The sequence below is a fragment of the Corvus cornix genome, chromosome 4 (assembly GCF_000738735.6).
Source record: "Corvus cornix cornix isolate S_Up_H32 chromosome 4, ASM73873v5, whole genome shotgun sequence".
Lineage (NCBI taxonomy): Eukaryota > Metazoa > Chordata > Aves > Passeriformes > Corvidae > Corvus > Corvus cornix.
Genome location: NC_046334.1, coordinates 17,987,375 through 18,012,024, shown reverse-complemented (window position 1 = coordinate 18,012,024; position 24,650 = coordinate 17,987,375). Strand labels below are relative to the sequence as shown.

The following is a 24,650-nucleotide window of genomic DNA, read 5'->3' as shown; positions in this document are numbered from 1 at the left end:
CAGTCCCAAAGCTCTGCAGATTTACAGAGGCTATCGCTGCAAGCTTACACTGTTGATTAGTAGGGACAATTTAGGCTGATAATCTTACTTCACTGCATTCATAAGGACTGAGTCATGGGGGTCTTCTCATCTGCTTTTCATTTCTAAGAACCTGAGAAATTTTACCACATTCAGCGACTTAATAGATGATGTGGCTTAGAACTCCTTTCCACAACAGCAGAGCACCCTGGAGATACACTCACTTGTCATAATATATAAAGCTTCTTCCAAAACCATTGTGCAGGGCTTTACACTGTTCACTGCAGACCTTGAAGGAAGAAAAGAGTCTTTTCTTGTCTCATTGCTCCCATGATGACGTTTGAAAGCCGGCAAATGAAATACTGGAAAGGAGTCTAGGAGTTCTGTTATATATTTGTTTTTTTCTAAGAAACAGAGTGGAAAATGGCTTCACAGAAAGTTACTTCAGAGCAGAATTATGAATGCTATTTGCAGAATACCCTAGGCATTAATATTCGACTTGTACAGGTAAGCTTGCTAGAAAAGAAAGGTACACATCTCATCTCTTGTACAATATTAATCAATACAACATCCCAAGATATGAAGTTGCAGAGTCAGACACCTGTGCAGAAATAAAGAGAAGCTCAGCTACCAACTTCAACTGCAACCAGAAGCAGATCCCTGACAGCCTGGCTGACCAGCTTTGCTGCCTCAGTATCGGGCACTCACATGAGCTTCAAACCATCTGTAAGCAGGTGTGCCAGTACTAGGTATTCATAGTCTCTTTTCAGGGAAAAGAAATTGGTGGAGATTTTTCTCCTTGGCCACTTGAGTTTTCATCAGTCTTATTTTTTTTGGCCATATCATTAGAAAGCTCAAAAAGAACATTTTTAAGAAGATTTTTATTTTTTTTAGAAGTGAAATGAAGAAACAGATCTTTCTGACATGTTTTCTCACATGTTAAGCACACAAAATGGGGGGTGTTGTCTCTGTCTTTTTTTGGTTTTATTACTATAAATATGCAGAAATGAAGATACCCTATCTAGCAGCAGCATGAAACTTCTGAGTGCTGTTACTGCTGCAAGAAACCGCCTTCACTTGTGAGTGAATGATATACATAGATTTAACCTTCATACATGGTAATGCAGAAGCTGAGTGACATTTTCATTTTATATCTGCAGAAATTCGACAAGAGAGGCTCAAGCTAGTCTACATATTTTCTAAATGTACTTAACTTGGGCATTTCAAGAACACAAAATTCCACTTATCTTTAGGATTTCAGCGAGCATCTCGTGCGAATCCCTAGTATTAAAGCCTGCTCCTCCTTCCTCTGTGAGTGCAACCATTAACATTATATGACAGTAGTGGTTAGGAACAGGCAAGGGAATTAATGTCACTCAGGTGATGTTATCTCTTGAACACTGATTCACTTTTCAATGCTCAGCTCGTAATCTCTGCTTTTTCATGTTTTCACTTCCATTCATACACGGTGTATATGTGTGCATAAGTCTGAAACAACAGATGAGCAGCCCTCTGCCCTCCCCAGCCAAGACAGAGACACTTTGGTCAGGGCCTCATACAATCTCACCTTCTTTCACCACCCCAAAACTGGGTGTGTTCTTTCACACACCCCAGCATTGGTTGTCATGCTTCTGCCTCTCGGACTCGCTCCCAGTTGTGAGCCTAACCAGAAAACACCTTCACTCTTAGGTGCCAACTATTTCCATCCCCATGCATGTGTTGCAGACCATAATCGACCAAACTAAATGTCACAATCACTGAGTGTTTGTGAAAATACCCTTACTTAGTTGTAGAACTTGTATTTGAAAAACGTCATTCAAAAAATATTACAACATATATAAAGAGTACTCATTTAAAAAACAACCTATAAATGTAGCAATTTCTCCTGATATCCATATTTTAATTGGATTCATTCAGGGTTTGTAAGTAACCTGAGAGGCAAAACCTTTAAAAATCTGATGAATACTTTTCCAAAAATCACTTAATTGGGGGAAAAATAAAGCCTGCACAGAAACCTTCAAGCCAGCGAACAGACCAGTGGGCCGTACGAAGGCACCACGGTGCTCCATCTCCAGCACACTGCTACACCCATTCCATGGGTGCACTGGTTTCCACACACAGAAAGACACATATACCTGAGGTAAACCTCGGTGCACACGACACACAAATTGTACAAACACACAGGAAAACACACCCACAAACACATACCCTCTCTCCTATTTCCCTCCTCTCATCTGTATTTTCAGAGAGAGTATTGATATACGTGTGCAGTGTGTATGACACGGTGACATTTGCTTCTAACAGCATGAGCCTTTTGTTCTCATTTTGCTTACCTGTCACTTCCTCTTAATCATGCAACTGATGCAGTTATAACCTAATACAACTAGAAGGCACTGCCAAATGCTTAATAATTTGCAGACTTCTCTTCCTTCACTGCAGTCTTGGAGTGCAAGTGGCACAGAAGAAGCATGCTTGAACTCTCTTGACCTGGACAGCTGCTTGAATAATGGCTCAAAAATTAACACCAACTAAAAAAAAAGTGTTGAAGGCAAACTTTTGGCATGTGTCCTTCTTTGTTCCTTTGCAGAATTCAAGTATCTTCTTAAGAAAATTAGTATAAATAGAGGGGACTGAAATGTAAAGATCAGGAAAAAACCACAAAATTGTGTATAAACAAACTCCTTTTGTACAATGCATTCACAGATGAAAAAGACTTATTTGATGTTAAGATAATTTGGGGGGTTATGAGTAATGTTCAAACAGGAATAAACAAAGGTCAGAGTGGTTACTGTATTGCCTTTAGCTCTGGAGCATCAAAACATTTCCCAGTATGACTGAGCCAAGCAATGGCAAACAAAAAATCCTGCTCTTCTCTGTTATTTCAGGCTTATTGCACTTAATTCAGCCCAGAAAATTAAAAGTAGCTTTTACTTCTGATTAAACTACACCATAATCAAAGCCGTTCCCAAGGATATTAGACTGAAATTTTCCAAGTCTGAAATTCCCACACAGGCACCTAACTCTACACCTGCCAAATGTCTGGAAAGCTGTGGCCCCTCCGTGCCAGTGACAATAGCTGTCCCATAAGCCCCTTGCCTTAGGGTGACACACCTTCCCAGTGACACACCAAACCTAATACCACAGCAGGGTCACTCCAGTGCTTTGAGCCTGCCAGTGGATGACAAAGAACGGGCTCTCCACACCTTTTCCCAAGCTTTTCATTTTTTTTTCCTACGGATAACAAGGATACCAGTGACAAGTTCAGAACCTGCTTCCTGTAACAAGGAGATGTCACAGAAACTCCTTTGAGTGCTCCTGAGAGCACTCTTATACCCCAATCCACTGCCTGTACAATGAGCTTGGGCACACAATAAGAGATGCCTCACAGAGGATATGATCCCATGGGAGAATGAAAGTAAGGCCAGATGAGTAGAAGGGTCAGGACAGGTACAATAGAGGACATTTCAAAAGTGTCTATTCGCTTATGAATGTAACTAGGCACATCGCTGCATTCAAATACAATTTCAGTCCCCTGGTAAAAGCTGGTTGTCAATTTTTCTTTTCCCAGGAAGCCAGACTCTTCAAAGCAAGTAATCAGGCACGTGGGACCATGCAGTCAGGGACCCTGCAGCAATGGAGACTGCAGGGTGACTCAGGTCACCCAAGCACTTGGTAAAATTCCTCTTTCTTGTGTCTACATGTCAGTTTGGGCTTCCAGTAGAAGAGTATCAATGCCCTGTTAAGGCCACATCTGAAACACCTCTTCAGGTATGCTAAATGATGGAGAGCTGGAGGGGAGAGAGCTAACTCCAAAGTAAAAGGTTAAAGGTGCTATTGCACCTGTCAGTCATGTCCATATGCAATTGCTGATAGAAATCTCCACAAAAAACTGGCTACAGAGCAACACAGGCAACATTTTCAGCTGCAGCTGGTACTGTCAGCCTTGTCTTGCTTGCTGCAATACGTTTAGGAAGGCAGGTAGTAATGCATAAAGCTGACTTCTTATGCCATTTTATCAGCTTTAAAATGTGGTCTAGGTAACTAATCACACTAACAGGGAAAGAGAATATATGGAAGATTGATCAGACTTTCACAAAAAACATGTATGCCTCCTCCACAGATAAGCCATCATCAGGCAGTTTGAGAAGGATCAAACACAGCTACAGCCCTTCTGCCATGAACCTTGGCAAAAGTCAGATCACAATACTTCTTTCTAAAGCAAAGTCTCTTTCCTTTACTTTCCACTGTTGTTTTATCCTCCTTTACCATGCTCTCTTTTATGGTCCTTTACTTTTCAACTAAAAATACTTCCTGTTCCAAGCAGAAGGACAAGACACAAGTCCCACCAGACCAGACACCAAGCCCAGAGTGTAGCAGCAGGGCACAGCAAGGGCAGTGCTGGAATGCTGGTGACTGGAACCACGGGCTCAGACTTGGACCAGAAATGCAGTGTGTCTCATCCCAGCCAGTGTTGAATCTTCACCTGGGCCCTTTGTGTTTTGGACAAATTTAGCTTCTTATGCTGATAGTGGTTATGAGACTGTGAGCAAAACCAAATAAGCAGCTATATGTTTTCCCCATTAATAAACCTGACTCTTCTTTCTTTTCTTCTTGCTATTCTGATGCCACCCAAATGCAGGCATGGTTATAAATCACAGGAAAATGTGCTATTAATCAAGGAGCAAGGTTGTTCTACATGAAGAATGGCCATTCACAGGTAGAGCAGCCTCTTGTTTTATTTGTAGCTGCTTCTTCATAAAGAGGGCAAGTGAAAGGAGAAACTCACAGCGGGTGAGTGCTAAATCCCAGCCCCAGACTTTTCTAGTTTTCTCTCTCTAGCACAGAAATGGAGATTACAGGAGCACTTTTCCATCAGTGATGGGTGTCACTGACCAGTAGCTCTTACATCTGAATAAGGGTAGAGGCGTACAGCGATTCACACTTACCTGGAAGGCCCTTTTACGTAGTCCTATTGACATAAAGGACTGGGGTTCATTCAAAAGCAAAGCTGTAAGTAAAGTAATCTCTGAAAAACAGAATTCTCTTCAACTCTTTAAATGCTTCCTATCTGTGTGTGCATTGCATGTGACTTTACATTTAATTGCAAGCACTTTTCTTTTTAAAATATGTTTTTCAAGAAAAACCATTAGCGGTAGTTTAGATCAGAACTTTGAAACTACCAAGGCATTTTAATGGCAAAGCCATTCTCTCCAACTTACTTTATATCACTCTCTAAAGTACACCTTTCCATTTTGTTGTCAATTATTCTGCTTCTTCAAAGATGAGTAAATGGCTTTGGTGCTTTATTCCTGAAGGCATTTATAAAACCTTTTCTGGTAACAAACAACAAAACAGGTATTTTCTGATGTCAGCAAATGCTTATACTTATGAAAGGCCTAGGAATATATTTTTCCAATTTTTAAAATTCAGATGCATTAAAAACTATAATATTACTTTTATTTCATAGAATTATTTCTACAATATCTAATGTTTAGATGTCTGTCAAACGACTGAAAGTTAATTTTTCATTTTTTGGTCGAGAAAGCATTTCATACTCAGTTCAAATATATACACATGGATGTGACATAATTTTTATATCAATCCTTGCAGCTGCTTCTGAAATACACCTTTTGTCTCCTCTCTTGACAAAGAAGCCAGAATATGGTTACATGATAAATTTTTCTGGCACTCACCTTTAAATCTTTCTGAGCAAATTTTAATAAAGCCATTTGTTATGAGGTAGTTTACTTTGCAAGAAATGTCATATCTAGCTGTATATCTTTCTGAGAGTGGCCAAAAAATCTGAAGCCTCATATGGATCTTTTAAAATAAACTCAGTGATAGTCTAATTCAATAAACATTTGGCCTGTAGTAATTTTTTTTTTCGCAGATTCTCTCTGCCACGGGAAGATTATATTCAGAAAACTGTTAAAATATTTCAAAGAATCCTTAAAAATATATTCATCTGTATTAACTGCATTAAGACAAGAAATGAGCTCAAGGCAAGTGGCAAATTCACCATCCTCTACAATAAACAATTACAGGAGTGTGGAGAAAATCACATACCCTACAGCAAAGCAGGATATTAGATTTGCCTGGTTATAAGTAAGCCATCAGCTGGCTTATGGCTACACTATTTATGAGTTATGCTGTCTTTCAAGATACAGCTCACTTTTTGCTTAATGCCAAATGACACATTCAATTTAAATCAAGATATGGCAGAGAAAAACCCTGTCCCTAATAAGTGACTCAAGTATTTAATTTTATTTTTGGGCTTCTTATTCCGAGTATGGGGAATTTAAAGGCAGTTCAGTATCTTTCATTTCGTACATCTGAGATTTCTTTACTTAGGGTGCAGGAAAATCACATCATTTTAAATCTCTCAGGATGAACTATCAGATCTGCAAGCAGCCAAGGGAAGGATTTATTTGTAAAACCGGGATGATTATTGCTGATATCTGTGCTACAACTGTGGAAAAAGATTTAGGGATGTGCTCACTTGTAGCACTCTCATTACCTCTGTCTGTGTTCTCGGTCCACCAGCATGAAGGTTTGTCACCACCCCATCTAAAGAAGGACACTAGACCAGAAAAGAGGGATATCAAAAATAATCAAGGCTGCCTGGTTTAAAGGGAGGCTCTACAGATACAGACAGCTGAGCTCAGAGGGAAGATAGCAGAGGGGTATTTTAACAGAGGTCGGTAAGATCAAGAAGATGAGTATGAAGCTGCTTCTGTTTGCTGCTTTTCCTATCAGCGAGATGGAGGCATCCAGGGAAACGACAATGCAGCAAGTCCAAAAGAAATGAGAGGTACTCCTTGCATACAGCACAATGGGATATTACAAAAGCTGAAAAATAAGTGAATTTAAAAATGGATTAGCCAAATTTCTGGAGTCCAGGTTGCTCAGGTACTAGTAAACACACCGGCCTGGTTGTAACCCCTGATCTAGGCAGACCCTTTGCCAGAGACTGCCTGAGGTTGGGAAAATATCCAAGGGATGGGTCATTCACAACATGCTCTGTTTGTTAAATTCCCTCCCTGAGCGTCCGCAAGGGGATCCTGCTTTTATGTTTTGCTGTGCTCTGAATGTGCTCCAGGTGCTCTGCTGGGGCATAAACTGAGATATGCATCTGTCCTCCTTACACACACCTTTAGTGATTTCCATAATAAAAATATTCCTGAATCTGCTTTAGGGAAGCAACTGGGCCTACTTCCATGCAAATCATTCTCACACTGGTGTTTTTAGTTATTAAAACCGAAAATCCACTGAAATACACTGCCTATATGGGCCCAAGTGTCAAGAAACTGTCCAGGTGGCCTGTTGCTAAAGTCACAGCTGTGCCAAACCAAACCTGAAGGATGCTGCAAGAAAAGCATCTCTGGATGAAATTGGTGACATTCAAGTGATCTGATGAAATTACCATAACACTCCCAATGAGCTTCAGCATACAAGTAAAAAGAAAAAAAAACAAGTAAGGAATACAAAAGAAAACATTTTCAGTTTTTTGTAGTCATTGAGGTTTGTCACACTTACATTTTAGATTCAAACTACATAATAGGCAGAAATCTTCCACTTTGTATCAAGACTGACTCAAAAACATCCAGATTTTTTTCTTTTTATAATGTTACAAATCTCTTTCAAAGTTTTAAGCACCGTGTGCCTATCAGCCATCTGCTAGTGTTGGATAGAATGAGTAGGCAAATATTTTTTTTAGTATATTAGATATTTTAGTACAAATTCAATTACTGGCTCTTTTTACCCAGGCAAAATAAAATCTCTTTGTAGTACTATGAAATATAGCCAGTTGCCATGGGTAATGAGGAAATACTTGCACTTAAGGGATTGTGACTCTATTCCATTATCTGCCAGAACAAAGCTCCTGTTAGTGCAAAGGAAGGAAATACACCAAAGAAAAGAAAAACAACAACAACAAAAGTCAGAGACAACCCCCCCCCAAAAAAAAAATACAGAAAGAAAGAAAGAAAAAAAACGAATTGCAAAACAAGAGAGCAAAACTGGTTACAGTCTTAGAGCTGACAGCTTGCCTTAGAAGTGAAAGGAGATTCCAAACATTACCTTGAAGGAATAATACATGATTATAAACACATCAAAAGCACAATCTGCTGGAAAGGAGAGAACAAAGATAATCAAAAATAGTCCGAGAAATGCATTTTCTAAAAGCAACCATGAAATAAGTCCATTGGCAACCTATTCCAATATATCTAGCAGGCACTTAGCGGAGTACATTAGTGACAGAAACACATTCACAAAAGAATATAGGTAAGAAGAGGTCACACCTTAAATCAGTGCCAGTACATTGACTTCGGAGGAACATCACTGATATTTATCATGATGAGGGCTGACCCAGAAATGTTCAGTAATAGCATTCCCAGGAATCCTGACTCCATAAAAATGAAAAAGATCAGGTACTGCCTATAGACAATGTGTGTTCAAGAACACAGGGCACACAGAAACCACCCACCCCATCAGGCACATGCAGCATGCACAGGGAGCACTGGCTCATGAGGATGTACGAACACAAAACATCCACTTGTGTGCATGGAACACATACAGGAGATGCAGCTCACACCATTGGATTCTGTGTGAAAAGTGGTAGCTGCACATGTGTGCTTCCAATTTTCTCCAATGTTTGCACTGACAGGTATTTTCCACACAGGACACATTCACTTTAAGCCTACTCACCTAACACTTGCTCCTTTCTGCTGCCTTTTGCAGATCTTCAGACACAGTACAGAGCCCCAAAGGGTTTTTTTTAACAGGAGGAATACTGTCAATATTTCATATAGGGAAAATGGATGTGACCAGCTATTTCCACTTCTGTACCCACAATGTCATCCTAGTGGTGTTATATTCCACCAGAACTCACCTTTTCCTTACATGCACCAAAGCAGCTTGAAAGCACAGGCTTTCTAAGCTAGCCACTGTTCCCTCAGCTCTTTCTGTACTTCTTCCAGGCAGGTCAGAAAGTCTCAGCCGCTAACAATTTCGTGCAAGCTGGTAGTTACCATATATTTTCTGTGACAAGAAAACTAAAAAGAAGACAGGATATCCATAACTGAGAGCTGCTCTCACTTGAAAGGCACTCCTCACTTGTGGTAAAACAGATATCGAGCAAATCTTGTGACAAAACTCATCTGTGTCACTTCTCTAATAAAAATACAACAGTTGCACAGTTCATTTTACAGTGCAATTGATAAATCGATCGAAACGTTTCCTGCAGAGCTAATAGTGCCAGACAGAACTTCTCCAAACTTTTCCAAGAAAAAGTGTTGATGCTACCCTATCTGCTCAAGGAGAGGACCAAACAAGTTTGCCAATAAACTTGGACAACCTAAAGAAAAATCGAGCAGCAGGCAAGATCCTTAAGGAAGCTTTAGCCAAGCTGATGCTTGCTGGACCTAATTAGAATCTGGGTCTAGTTCCTGGCTCTGCTGTAAACTTTCTTTGTGACCTTGGCTAAGCTCCCTCAGCAAGCTGTCTTCTCAGTTGGTAATGAGACACTGAAAGAGGAGGCTGAATGTCTGTTGTGACATGATCTTGCTTGCAAAACAGGGAAGAAGAATGAAAAAACATTTTCTGCCTGAAGTATCCAACTGTACCATGAACTATCCCTTGCAACGTGCAGCACAGAACACATGTTGAGGCTTTGATGCTGGTCACGGTCCACTGACTGTATTTTAATACAAACAATAATGAGCAAAAAACATTTTTCAAAGAGTCTTTTTCTGGCTGAGTATAAAAATTACAAATGCAGTAGACAAACCCTCAGTGTTCTTTAAACCTATCTATAAAATTACTTTGAAGTAGGAGAGAATGGTTTATTATTTCAAAGTGGTTCAGCCTTAAACTCTGGGAAAATATTCCCCATATTTCCCCTCGTTCTCTATACAATGGCAACGAATGTCATAAATCTCATTTCAAATCTAGTGATTTGTACACATAAAAAGTGTTACGTTTATTCTGAAACCACAAAAGATTGCTCTGAATGGATCTCAGGCTAAATATATTTATATGCAGTGATAAAGCCTTATTCTACATTAGAATCACTCTGACAGTTTATGAATTCAAGGTTTCACCAATGTAAATAAAAGAAAGTCCTGTTATTATAAAAATGGAATTGAAAATAGAGCAATGATGGAATAAAACTTTGAGGTAAATTAAAGACTTGATAAAAGTCTTCCATCCTCAATGAAAGGTACAGTGACAGCAGTGAGATTGTACAGTCACTTCACGTGGCTGCATTTTCTAAGAAACTTTTAAAATGAAGTATCCTTTGAGAGTCACAGTCAAGCACACACACATAAGAAAAGATTATATTAAAAAGGAAGGTAACAGGATGTTGCTTTTCAGTATCACTGCTCACGGTTTTTCCTGTGCGATTCCTACTAAACAAAAGAGCCACACTGCTCAGATCTCTTTCAGTTCTGAAAGGTGCTGATGTGATCCCAACAAGCTCAGCTGACAATGGCAGCCTGCCAAGGATGCTTGGCCAGCAACACAGCTCATGGTGGGAAGGGCTGTGAGATCTCAGCAGGCTGCCTTTCTCCTTCTCCCTTAGCCCATCCCCTAAGCCCTGAAGTGCATAGGATAGAAAATCACACTAAGTCACACTGACACAGAGCCTGAAGCATTTCCAAGCAGCCCCTGCATGCAGCTTCGAGTTCCAACCCTTCCCAGGCACAACTCTTTTCTGCCCTGCGTGCCACAGCAACCTATTTCCACTTCCAGTGCTCTGATCCAGCCCCTATTCACTCCTGTGGCTGCATCTTCCCTGATAATGAGTCTTGCCTGATCCATTGCTGCATCTCCTCAGCTGGCCACCTCAGCTATTCTGGTACTCAGATACTTTCCCTCCCTCCCTCCCTCCCATTTTGCCCACTAGTCAGGTTTCACCTGTTTCTTCACTTCTCTCTGCCCTATCCAGCCTCATGATCTGGGCTGCTGTTCTAGCCCCCTCTTCAGCTGTGACCAATGCAAGATTTTTGGACTCCAGCTCTCCTTTCTTTCCCTCTCAGTAGAAATCCCCTTCCTACACACTTCTATTCCCACTGGAAAACTGTAAGTCCCCTAGACTTACACAGGACAGAGAAAAGATCACAGTGTTCCCCAGAGCTTGGGCTAATCCATATCTGGTCCTTCCCAAGAAACACATGCCTACACACAGAGAATAGGGGAAGGGAACTCTCTACTCCCAAACCTGGTATTTACTTCTTCTGCACTTTGGGAAGAGAAGAGATGGCACAATAGAAAACAGATTTCTTCTGGAAAATAAAAGAGCTAAAGACTTCAGAGTAGCAGGAAGCCCAGTGACTAATTCATTAATGCTCTGTGGTGCCCTTGTTCCAGGTGAATTCCCATGCTATGATTTGTCTGGCCTAGAGTTTTTTGGCCTTCAACTAGCCTTTAATAATTCATAAAAAATGAAACTCTAACAAGAAATAATGACCAGAATAATGAAAATCAGGTGACCACAGCCTGAACCAAGATCTCTTAAACCACATGCTGGTACCAACTGAACACATTTTTTTGAGGAATAAAAATTTTTCCTACTGAAAAAGCCAATGAAACCAACATGCTTTGGGAAAAAAATAAAAGACCCAGAACTGTCTGTGACACACAGGCCAGAGCTGGAAAGAGGGAGCTGGACTTTCTTTTCTGTTACCTTTATAGCCACTGCACCATCTCCAGGCTGAGAGATTCAGGTAATGGAGCAGAGCATCAGAAATGTCTGTGAAAGGAGTCTGAAGAGACACATGAAGAGCAGAGAAGATAGTAGAGAAAGAGTAGGCAAGAAAAGTGGGTGGGAGAAAAGTCAAAACTGAAGACGAAGAACTGCAAGAACAATGCAAAAGTGGGCAGATAAAGGGAAAGAGCAGAAGAGCAAGACAGAAAATCCATCTTGACAGAAACAAACATTCCTTATCAGTTATAGGAAAGTGGTACCTCTGAAAAATCCAATTTCAAATGTCAGAAAAGAAGTGATAGAGAAGGAATGAATCACCTGCATAGAGGTACAAGTTCCTTAATGACTGAAAATCAACACTGGGAGGCGCAGAGAAGTCGGAAGGACATGGGGTTTTGAAACGAAGATGGGGATAACATTAGGAATGGGAAAACTTTCATCATTTGAGGTAAGGTAGTGAGTAGACTGAGCAGCTCTGAAGCTCCTTTCACACCTCTCCAGGTCATGCAGCTGTAGTCTGTCAGCGACACAGGTATTTTCACATGCAAGAAACAGATTAGTGACCTCAGATTAACACTAGGTGAAGTCCCATCTTGCAGGTTTAGAAAAGCCAACATCTATTCCTTCTGTTGCTTCAGCAACCTGGCAATGTCATATTCCAGGGGATCTGGATTCAGCTTGTACCCTGCACCTGGCTCTGAAAGAAGAAAAACCTCCTAATTAGGCTCTAAATCAAGCCCTTAAAAATGCACTTAAGGGCTTCCCTAAGGCCAGGATTCCATGTCAATATTTTCATGTTATTTCTTGTGCACAATGAACTGTAGCTGTATAGAGAGTACACCACTACCTGAAATGGGATGAATATTAATAAGGAGGAGAGAAAAAGAAAGACAGTCTAACAATAGTCACTGAAATCCTTTGTTACGTGCACCCCAGGCAGGGAAAGCAGGCCTTCTCTGGTGAACTCTACATACAAGAAAAACAAATACCAGAAAATATCAGCACAGAGAATCAGTGGCATACAGTAACCATATATAGAACCATCAAATAATACATAGGAACTTAATACACAATTCATCCAATAACTGAGGTTGTGTTTTTGGGGATTTTTACAAAATAAATGAGGCTGCAATTTTATGTCTCATATTTGAATCTAGATGAGAAGAGGAAGGCATATTGAATGGAAATCACCCCTTACAGAATCAATCTGCATGAACATTTTAAGACAGCAGGTAACAGTTCCTTGGGACACAGATATACAGCTTCTCAACTAGCTATAAGACCAAAGTATCATCATGTAAGAGAAATGAAGGCTTTATACTCACTGCCTACACTTTGAAACTCATAACAACAACAGTGTGGAGTTTGCTTTTTTTTTCCCTCTTAAACTAGGGGTTTTTTTGGTTTTTTTTTTGGAAATATAGCAAAACACCAGAAAAATCTGAATGTGGCAGAAATCCATGACACCACAGCATGGATTGCTGAATGGCAGCAAACTGGCCGCCCGCCGTTCAAAATAAATGCATGCACCATCTGCAAGATGCTGGAATATCCCTTCTGGCCTAATTTTTGGAAGATGCCTAAAAAAAGGGACAGCACAACTTGGAACAAACTCTTTGTCCTGTCTGAATGGGATTTTGCCTGTGGGGAAATTCTGTGCTCAGCAACACAAAAAACTTTTGGCTGCTCGACAGACACCAGCAAGGCAGTGTTACAAAGATGACAGCCAACTGTGCCCTTTAATTGCTAGGCCATCATGTAACACACTTTCTCTATGTTATTTAAAGCATACACAAAACACAACTAACACCGAGCTTTTCAAGATACTGATGAAATAGCATTTGTTCCTTTCAAAGCTTCTTTGACAAGACAGGAATACTTCGTGATGGCGAGGCTGTCACTATGGAATCATGGCTTTCCAGAAGTGTAAAACTCCCATTTCTGAAACTGCAGACCTGTCACATACCAGACTTGAAATTTCATGGCAATTTATGGATTTTTTTCCCTTTGTTTTAAGGAAAAGAGTTGTTTTTCTTCCTTTGCTGAATCCAACCTAAGATTTAAAAAAATTATGGTTTTCACTTAAGACCCGACGTTCTGACTATTGTCGGTTTTAATGAAGAAAGAAGAGGTTTTTCTGCCAGACTGACAGGGGTTTATTATTTTCAGGGCTTTTAACTAGAAAGAAGAAAACCACTAAAACAAAGCAAATAATGTTTTAAGTTACCCAGATATGTAAATTGTTAGAATAAGCTTTTAAAAGTTGTCAATATCTCCATGGGTCAGACTGGAATAATCAGGTAATTTAAGCTGTGAACTGTCACCAGTTTGTAGGAATGTCTCCTACTCAAAATGACCATAGTGCTTGCAATTTTCCTTGCAGTGGGACTAAAGCTCTGCAGTGGCACTGGATCAATTTATATCAGTGAGAACGCTCGCTCTTACTGTGGATATAAACAGCTACCATTCATAAATTAGGGGAAGTGCCCACACTTGAAATGAGACAGAAGGCAGGGGTTGCTCTCAGGAAACACAGCCCCATCTAATACATTTGATGTCCTATTTTTCTGTCTCCACGTTTGCAAGCAAGTGGCAGGGACCATAAAAATGTCTGACAGATAACCAAAAGGGAATGTGGGCTTTGCTGAGTGTTATGACACAATAAACAGGTTATTTTAAAGCTGTAGTTTCAATATTAACTAAATAAACTTATTTAAAACACTTCCCATCACTGTTGGTAGCTCAATCTTCAGTCACCACATACCCTTGTGATACCTCCAGGACACAGTACTGCTTGGTGGTTTACCAAACATCAGCCTGGTGAGGAATGCTTCATACTTCTATCAAAACTCTGTTTTACAAATAGCTTCCCACGTGAAGATGAGCAGACTGGGTGAGCCAAAGGAAGCACTGGCAAAGGAATTTCCTTCAAGAGGATACCAAAATAGAGCATGTGCATTTACCTTCTAATACATGTCCTTCCTACAGAACTCCAATGAGAGCTCCAGAGAAAAGGAAGGTCTCAACGACTTAGCATTGACACAGGACTCTGCACATCACAGCTGAGGGAAAAAGTCCTGCCTTGGCTCAGTCACCGTAGTAGAAGTTTCCAGTAACATGAAAGCAAGTGAGTAGCATCAAAGCTAGTGAGCTGTTTGGTGGAGAAACCACTTTGCTGCAGCAAGAGAATGAAGCCCTATGAACTTCTTAGCCCTGATGCTGCCTACAGCCTGAGATATTGGTTCTCTAAAGGGGCCTTGAACTCCTTACAAAGTCAAAGAAACTTGGCCAAAGAGCTACTACTGCTGCTACTTTGCCAATAACAATTTTCTAGTATGAGTGCAGTCCTGCAGTTCAGGTTTCCAAATCCCCCAATCAGTGAGTTTCTAAACAATACTATAATCCCCTGAGAGTGCCTGCAGGAACTGATATTTGAACACTTTGAAGCAGAAAATTTGTCTTTATCCACTTTCTAAAGCTTTCTGGTTAAAAAAAAAAAAAAAAAGGTCTGGCAATCAGTGACTGAGGAAAGCATTTTGCCTCTGGCTAATCCAGTTTAGAGAAAAGATGGTCGCTTTGTGATCCCAGCTTCTTCCATGGATTTGTTACACTAGCCTTTCATTTTCTTCCACTTTGGCAGAGTGCAACTCCAGAATTATACTTCAGGCTACTGATAAAGTTAACTTCTCCCTCTTCTCATTGACTGATTGCTGTAGCAAATGGCCCTCTAATCATTTTAAAGACACCCCTTGTCATAGCAAATGCTTTCATAAAGAAATGTCCCAGGATCTTTTTCTACTGGGAAGTGAAATTATAACCTAGAGGGGTGATTAAATCTTCTCTCTTCCTAGATAGCTTAAGGTAATACCATAAAGAGATACCCTAAGCTAGATATCTGTTCAACCTTTCAGAGTAACCAAAGCAGCACTTATTTTACTTACCGGTTCCAGAAAAGTAACATATTTCTCTTAGGATGTCTCTGTGGATTTCTTGTTTTCATCACAATACTTGTCTGAAATTATTCCAGGGTACCACAAGCACATGACTGAGCACACAGAATTCCTGGGGATCGATTCAGAAGCTGTAACACAGGGCAGAATGACAGAGGGAGATTTAGCTCTTGTATAAATTAGTTGGCCTAGGCTCCTTCAGTAGGTACTGGAGACACAGGCATCTCATCCAGTCCTGTTTTAGGATGAACTTCCTTCTGGAAGAGTCTTGCTTGGTTTTACTCTTTTTTTGGCCCACAGAGGGCACATGGGGTTAGACAAAGCACACACCTCACAGAGCTAATCTTAAACTAGATAGATCTTCATTTTACAAACCCAGCTAGATTGCAGAGCCAGTGATTGGCTCAGCCAAGAAACAGCATTCCTTGGAGATGGAAGCAGAGATGAGCAGCACGAACCAGAGCAGCAAGGGCCCTTTGTATTCATTAAAAAGCTATGTGTGTTTCAAAAACAGCAGTGGAACTTCAAAATGCTCTTCTTTCACTGGGCTCCTTTCTGAAGGGCTGTACTAACAGTACATCAGCTGGAACCGGACTTCAGTACTTCTACCGTCTGCTCTTTTAGTCTTAAGTCTATAAGGAGCTTGGTTTAAGAATCAAAATTGAAAATGTTTCTATCCCTGCATTCAGAGCAACTTTAAAGTAGAATAAGCATCTTCATAACAACATTTTACAGACAGTATTCAATGTGAATGTCAGGGACACTTTAAATGTCAGGGAGCAAAAATATAACAAACTCACGTTTACAGGGAGAGAAGGAAGTGTAGAGACACAAGATCAAAATCGGAGTCAGTTGGAATGGCACAGATATTGTTCAGAAAATGTCAACTATTTTTCTCAGGATATATTAAGTATGTAGAGTTTTTCTACTCATGGAGGGGTTGGTGGTTTTAGGGAGAGGAGTTGGGTTTGCTTTCCTCAAATTAGGAGTTTTCTTCATTCTGGAGTAGACAAAAACTGAAAGAGTTTGCAGTTATTGAAAACTGGAAACCCGAAAGGGTTACAAGAAAAGCATTTCCATGGTTTGACAGCTTGTCATTAAAACTTCTGTTTGTGGGGGGGGGAAGCCACTAAAACACCTTTATCAGAAATATGCAGAGCAACTTCAGAAGGGTAGAATAACACTTCTAACCTTAGTAAAAATAAAAACTTGAAAGTAATGATACTGAAAGACCTTGGATGGACAAAACCAAGAGCCTAGACAGAGAAATAACAGTGGGTTTGCAGTTGAAAGTATTGGCCTGAATTTCTCATGTGCTTCTCAGTGATGCATCTAGAAGGAGACAGAGCCAAAATGTGTTAATATGGGTTTATATCTGACACCTGGGAGAAGGCATGCTGCTGCCACAAATCTGTGCAGGCTATTAGATAGAGACAGGGAGAGAGTCTTCTCATGTACAAAAAGAACTTCAGCCTTCTATTCAGGAAAAAAGAAAACACCAAATACTATCCATAAACCGCCAGAAGTTTAAATAAGAAGGAAAGATTTCTGTTGGGGGTGGGGAGGGAGTTAAGGAAGAAATAGAGAAAGAAAAATCAAGTTCAGTTTTTGGTTTGGGGGGATTTGTTGTAATAATTCCAAGGCTTCCTGCAATGGGCTTTATCAAAAGAGAAGATTTTAGCAGGAAATTTCCTACCAGCTGAAGTGTGATCAAAGATAAGCACCATTTTACAGATAAAGTCCACATTAACAAAACAGTTGGGAAAGATTGTGAAACCAGAGGCTGTGGACATGAGTGATGGGGGGAACTATTTTTGAACCCTCAAAGGGAAATAATGAGGAAAAGCTCTTTGATGAAATTGAGACAACCAAGGTAAAAGCTAAGTTCCAGGGAAAACATGTTGATAGTGAGCTGAGACACCATTGTTTTCTCCAGCTTGATAGCCCCAGATGAGCACGCCTTGGCAATTTCCCAAAATCCACATTGAGAACATGATCTGCTAGCAGCTAGCAGGCTCAACTACACCTTTTAACCCGTTAAGAACTGCTGCAAGACCTCCAGCTAAGCTGTGGATGATCCATCATGTGGTGCACATAACATTAGAAAGAAAAGGACTTAGGAAGCACTATGGAGAGAACAATCCTACACTAGAGGGGTGAAGGATGGGGCAGTCAATAAATCCTTTTCCTCTGTAACTTCTGTAATTAAGCAGAACACATTGCTCATTCTTATGATTCAAACATAATCCTGCTGTTGTCTTGACTGTACAGGATTTGCAGATTCTAACTGTTTTAATGACAATGCACCAAAGAAAGCTTTTTCTCTGCTTTCACAGACAAATCCAGAATCCACATCAGGAGGGAGAGAATCCAGTGGTGTGTGAGGGATTTTGACCTTATAATTATCTTTCCAATTCTAGCATATTCCTTTATTTGAGTTTTAGCTAAACAGCTTTAAAGCCAGAGCTAATGTGGAGGGGAGGAAGGAGGGAGGTGGAGAAAAGGAAAAGAAAACACCACATTTTCAGCAGCAAAGAGACATGCAGGAAACTGCCTAATACCATGCAGCTTCACTGACTCCAATATTCACTTGCAGAGATGCATGCATCTATTAGAAAGTAGGGACAAAACCAGCCAACAGCAATAGTCTGCCTTTTGCTAATGAGTATTTACTAGTGCTGGCCTTTGCTAACAGATGTTCGAAGTATCCAAGCAAAGCCCTGAAAAGATACTTACCATCACATCAAGGGTTCTCCTGAACTCATTTTGTCTAAGTTTTCAACTCCTTTCCTCTTCTACCTATCTTTCAAATGAGCCAAGTAAACTTAAGCCTCTGTTGTTTTGAGGATTTTAATAGTCAGGCTTCCTAAGTCACATAGCTCTGGGATTCCCACAGCAGCAGCTTCCACCGAAGTCTGCCCAGCTCCATGAAGTGTTGCCTACTCTACATCATTGTAGCATCATTGACTGGGAATGGAGAGGAAGAAAAGGTCTTTCTTAGTCATGCTGAAGCATGAGAAATGCCAGAAACAGAGTGTGGTGGGTATGGGGGGGTGTGTGTGTGTGACTGACCAAAAGCTGGTAAACACCAATGTGCTTTGACACCTTCTGCTGGTTCCTGCAGATCTCTCTCACTACAAAGACAGAAATTGTAAGGTCTGTTTACTGGGAATTGTGCCTATAGGATAGCCTGTCTTTGATAGAACCCATAATCCATGGTCAGAAGAGAAAATTGTGTTCATTCCTGTCTATATAGTGGAAGTATAGAAATAAGGGTTTTCCCTTATATTTTTCCTTCTTGCTGTACCACAGAGATGGCAAATTTTCTCCTTAGTGAGAGCCAAGAGTTCCTTCTACCACCTTTGGCCAACCATATTTCAATGCCCCTGATAGTATAGATCTGCTGCAGCCCAGAAAACTAAATGGTTACAGGCCATATACAATTGGATGGCAGGCTGCTCCTGGGGCACAGACCAGGAATTCTCCATCTTTGCTGATTTTTAAGGCAGCTGAGGACTTGCTGTAATGGAAAACACTGGTTTGCTTCTAAAAAGCATCAATAAAAAATGAAAGATTTGATATCTTTGAGAAAAGAGCACTCTCCACTTGCCACCACCAAGGCATTTGCTCACTGACATTCGGTTGTTTAGCAGTTGCACAAACATCTTAAGTAAAATGTATGGCATTATCTTCTCTTTTGAAAGTTGGCTTAATCTGATCAATAAACTATCACAGTTATGATTCACAGAAAAGAAATTTTCTTGAGGCAATATCACAAAGTGATCTTTTAAGATCTTACCCCAGATTCTCCATGACTGCATGTAAATGCAGACTGAAGGCAAATACTGATACCACTAAAATATTTTAGACTGTCAGTGATCCTTCCATTTGAAAGGTAAATACAGAGTTTCTGCTTTAAGAGTGCTTAAGTCTTATTAGGGAGCCTCCAACTTTAGGTAACTTGGCTTGAGTCAGCTGTAAGTGATTTTTGGAATCACTGAGGAAGTGGCAAATGGTGGAAGGAGAAACATGCTCCTGTTATGATGACTCTGCAGCAAACAGCCTATGAGGGAGAAATTCTTACTGCTCCAGTAAGGGTTTCCCTTGGGAGCATCGGTGCCCTCCAGCTTGACAGGGGCAGGCCTTTTGCCCCACTTCCACCACAAGCCAACACCCAGCAGTAACTTCCTGCAAAGACTGCTGAAATAACATTTGGGAGGCTCTGGAAAAATGCAGAGTTGAGAAAACACCTGTTTCTTGAGCACAGATAGTACTAAAAGGGAACTTGCATTTTTGTTTTTTTTCCAATGGTTGCACAAAAAGCCTCCAAGTCCACTGCTCTGAGCCTCATTTTTCTGTTCCTCGGTGTAAACAGTGTAGTCTGCACGCAAGGCCACTGCAGGGATTCGTGTCATCTTCTGAAGACATCAAGGCAATTTAGGAGCTGAACCCCAAACTGCATCCTAAACTTGATTTTCCTTCTCTTGTGCTGGCTGCTGATTCCAGATCTCCACAGCCATACAAGGTAATATCTCACCTGAAGCTTTTCCTGTGGGAGTGTCAGAGGACTACCCCTAGTACTCCCACCCAGCACTGCTTTTACCCATTTCCTCCCTCCCAACTCAAGAACTCTCATCAGGAGACAAGGGATTACAAACTCTCCATACCTGTAGTACCCTTGTTGTGTGTTGGCACGGCACCTACCACCTCAGATCTCAGCAGGTATTCTTTCATTATAACTATTACTCAAAGTTGGGCTGATAGACTGCAGAAAACTGAAAGCTACTTTCGCTTCACCTGAAAATATCCTAAACCCCATGCAAATGAGGGACAGATATATTTGTTTATCTACACAAGCAAGGACTTTAAATTCAAAGAAAGTGACAGTAATTCAGATAATACACAACCAGCATGCAAAATTACGTGTTGCATTACTGCCATTACTCTTTCACTAATCTGCGATATGCAGAAACTGTGAATTTAATGAGCTTCATAATTATTTTGTTCTCAAAATTCCTTCCTTTTTGGTAATGACATTATTTCAAATGATATTTTTTACACTATGTCCCTAGTCAATCATGTCAATTCCCTGAAAGATGTACCTCTAGTGAAATAGTAAAATCCAGAGAGAGGATGAGAAGTTGATTTATCTCAAGGACTTTGCACCTTAAATAGTCAGTAAAATATTAAACATCCCTATCAATAACAAGTGGACTGTATTATAAGCTTCCTCATAACTGGAGTTCTTAGGAACAAGTTGACATCTTCCTGAAAATGTGTCAAGAATTTCATTTAATCCTTTTTATAGCAGTGACCATCAATCTATCTTAATGTTTATTGGAGAGAAAATAATTGTCTTTTCTTTTTGGCAATGGTATTTCATTATAGGCACTAGGATAAATAACTACAATTCAAAGCAAAATAAGATTAAAGTGTCCCTGTATTTTTTCCCCTTGGTGTCTTTTCTTCTTTGTGCTTAATTTCATGATGAAAAAAATTATAATTAAATTAAACTTGATTCTTATTTAAATGCACATCTGAAAGTGAAAGCAAAGAAATTACTTTCTTTTTCAAAGTTGTTATATCCCAATTGATCTTCCACACATTGGCATTATTATCTGATTGTGAAGATGTATGCATTTATGAAAAGCTAGAGCCATCTGTCTCAATTCTATGTAATTTCATTACATATTCATCATTTATCTAGTCTGAGTATGTGACATGAGACCCTACTGACTAGCAATTCCACACTTATTATCATTTCATACTGTGTTTGGATGGACACAAGGCTGTCGACTTCCATTAATCTACTTTTGATGTAAAAATCATCATTTTGGGATAAGCCTCAGAGCTCCTGCATAATCAGGCCACACTGCTGCGCAAATGTAGAGGCACTAACATTTTTATTAAAAAGCCTGCAGCATTTATTCCTGCTTGTCTTTCACAACATGCACATATCACCCTGCAAATGCGTCCAGGGAATGGAAGTATAAATCCCAGCAGATTGGCACACCTGGATGTGCAGGCACACACTGCCCAAAGGTGACTGTCACTCTGCTAAGCATGAATGTGGACATGCACAGGAGCTAATGGCTGCAAGGAGAGATTTTCTAACTTCAGTCACAGTTGCTGGAAGGTCCAGCACAATTAGAGAATAGGGGCTGAATCAACCCATTGCAAAGCCAAAGGTGTTTAACTTCAGCCTGTTACAGTAAATTGAAACTGCTTGGTCGTTTTGGAACAGACTTTGAAGAACCTGTTGTCTGTGCAACAATATTTTGAAAGTTTGACAGCGTAACCAGCCATCCTCTTAACCTTTCTAGTCGCATAACACAAGCATTCCTTTTGCTCCATGTGTCCTTCAAAGGGCAGAGACATGCTGTGAGCCAGGCTCTCCCTGGGCACAAACAGCTGGCACTAGCTAATAGCCTGGATTCCACATGCTTCTGTGCTCATCTACTACGCTGTAACGAAGAGATGACAGAGATAACAAAGGCAGTTCATTATTCATGAACTTGGATTTTGAAAATTAGGTAAATTGATGCTAACCGCTGCACAGGCAATTATTTGTCTACTTCACGTGAACTTCCTTTGACTGTATCCAATTCCAGGTTGCCAACTATTTCTGTGAATGTTGTAGTGAGCAAGCTACCAGGCAAGAGTGTGTGCTTAAACATACAGCTATTGCAGAATACTTAAGTAGAATTTGGTTTTGTGAACATGAATATTCTCTGGAAATCTCATTTTAGAAAGAATCAGGCTCATCCTATCTGGAAACACAAAGATAGGCTATGATTTGTCTGTCAAAAGGATATATATCAAAACATATCTCAAACTGCACATTAGGCTCACTTGAAATTTATGAAGCATCCACAGGGATGGTAGGAGACAAGATTTTATTCCCAATGGCTAACTATCAGCTCTGCTGCTTCTCAGAAATTGGTTTTCATTGCTGTTTTCCCATCAGTTAAATGGGGATGAGAGCACTCACCTTCATCTGCAAATTGCTCTGATTTCTACCAGACAAAAAAGTTCTGTATCACAAATCAACCGCAGTAACAGCCAGCTCAGTTACACAAGTGACAAAGACTGATTAACTCACGAGCAGGAAAAAAGGGCTGCAGTTGACAAATGCACCTTGCCACTAACCAGAGGTCTGCTTGAGCAGTTCGGTGCACTGAGAAGGAGCCTAAACTACCAGGACAGCTGTTGAACCCACTGGCCAAATACTCGTGCTGGGTGTCATACATGAAATCCCTATTTGTGCTTGGTCTTTGCATATTAAGTGCTTTAATTAATTAATTTTGAGTTAGTTATTTTTAAATTGAATGTTACAATTAACCCATCAGCCCAGGTACAAAAATCCAGTTCCATTATCAGTGTTTTCATTTGTTTAAAGTAGTTTATTAATAGAGTTGCACCCTTCCCAGTTAAAATTTTCCCAGTTAAAAATCACAAACTTGCCCCTTAAACTTCAAACCACTGGTACACCATAAGAGTTACCTTTCCTGTGTTTACTGTATACTTTTACAAGTGTTTTGAGGTGTGTTGGATGTATTTTAATACTTTTTGTAGGTGTTTCACTTGCATTTTGATTCCAAGGCCAAAACCCCCACCCAGTCTTAATAGCCAGCAGCTATTTTTAGCTACAGAGCCATTACTCTGCAGGCAAGTTCCAGGGCAACCTGAATACCTGAATTTTAATGAAGGTATTGTATTCCCCTTATCTCAAACTGATACCACCCCTCCCCCCCCCCGACAACGATGAGCCATTGGTGGACAGAGATAATCCATCAAAGGGAAAGCACCAATCGCTTTGGACCGAAGGGGCGGGCTGTGGGCGGGCTGTGGGCAGACTGGGGGCGGAGCAAAAACTATAAAAAGGACGAAGCCGAGAGGCGGGCTCTCTTCTCTTTTCCCCTCTTGCTCTCTCCAGACTAGCTGTGGGAGACATCGGTGCTGGGGCATTCAAAGCCTTACCCCTTTTAAGGGGCTTTTAGTAATTTTTTTTAAAAGTCAGCCCAGCACTGCAAGTTCTTTTTTTCTACCTGAGGTCTAGTGCTGTCTCAGCCAGAAGATCTCATATCCCTGCGCTCCTGGGGCATACCATCTACTGAGCCATAGGATCCCAAATTTTTATATTTTTCTGATTTCTGTAATTTTCCAATTTTTCTGTTTTCAATAAATTAATCTTTTTAAGAGTTGTCTCATTTCTCACATGGGTGCAGGGATTTGCACAGGGAAAGAGAGTTCACAAGTTCACATGTGATAAATTCATATCCCAGTTGATGAAGCTTCACCATCTTCATGTGCAGACCTCATGCTGCCAGCTTCTTACCCAAGGAATCAAAATATTTTCAGCTGAAAGGGGCCCACCAGGATCATCTAAATCAAAGTCCTGGCCCTGCACAGATCAGCCCCAAAAATCACACCATGAGTCTTTGGGCGTTATCCAGGTGCTTCTGTCAGGCTTGGTGCTGTGACCAGTTCCCTGGGGAGCCTGTTCCAGTGCTCAGCCATGCTCTGGGTGAAGGCCCTTTTCCTAAATATCCAAACTAAACCTCCCCTGACACAACTTCAGGCCATTCACTCAGGTCCTTTCACTGAGCACCACAGAGAAGAGATCGGTGTCCCTCTGCTTTCCCTCTTTCCAAGGCAGCACAATGCATTTTAATATGTGGAAACCATTACCAGGAAAATATAAAGAAAAAGAAAAGAGTGATGGAGCCTGCTCCCAAACCACAATGTGGGAAGTCACATTTCAGCCCTCTGAAAGCATTAGGTCAGCAGTGAAAGCAAAACCCCATCATCACCTATGCTAGACTGATCCAAAAACTAGGACTTGATTGCCATGGACAAACATTACCTGATCATGCACAAGATGGCTGCAGGTGGTGGCATGTGGTCTGACTAGGTATGAACCAGTATGAGGTGTCTGATCCCAGAGCTCAGCCAGAGGAGACAGAGCTACAGGG

The 24,650-nt window shown here is 40.6% G+C and overlaps 1 long non-coding RNA gene across 1 annotated transcript in view; it reads right to left on the bottom strand.

Annotated features, from left to right (window-relative positions):
- Window positions 1-24,650, bottom strand: part of LOC104697215 — a 477,817-nt gene that overhangs the window by 422,471 nt on the left and 30,696 nt on the right. Inside the window, exon 2 of the long non-coding RNA XR_005601811.1 lies at window positions 15,667-15,806. This is a non-coding gene — a long non-coding RNA (uncharacterized LOC104697215). The remainder of the gene's footprint in view (window positions 1-15,666; window positions 15,807-24,650) is intronic.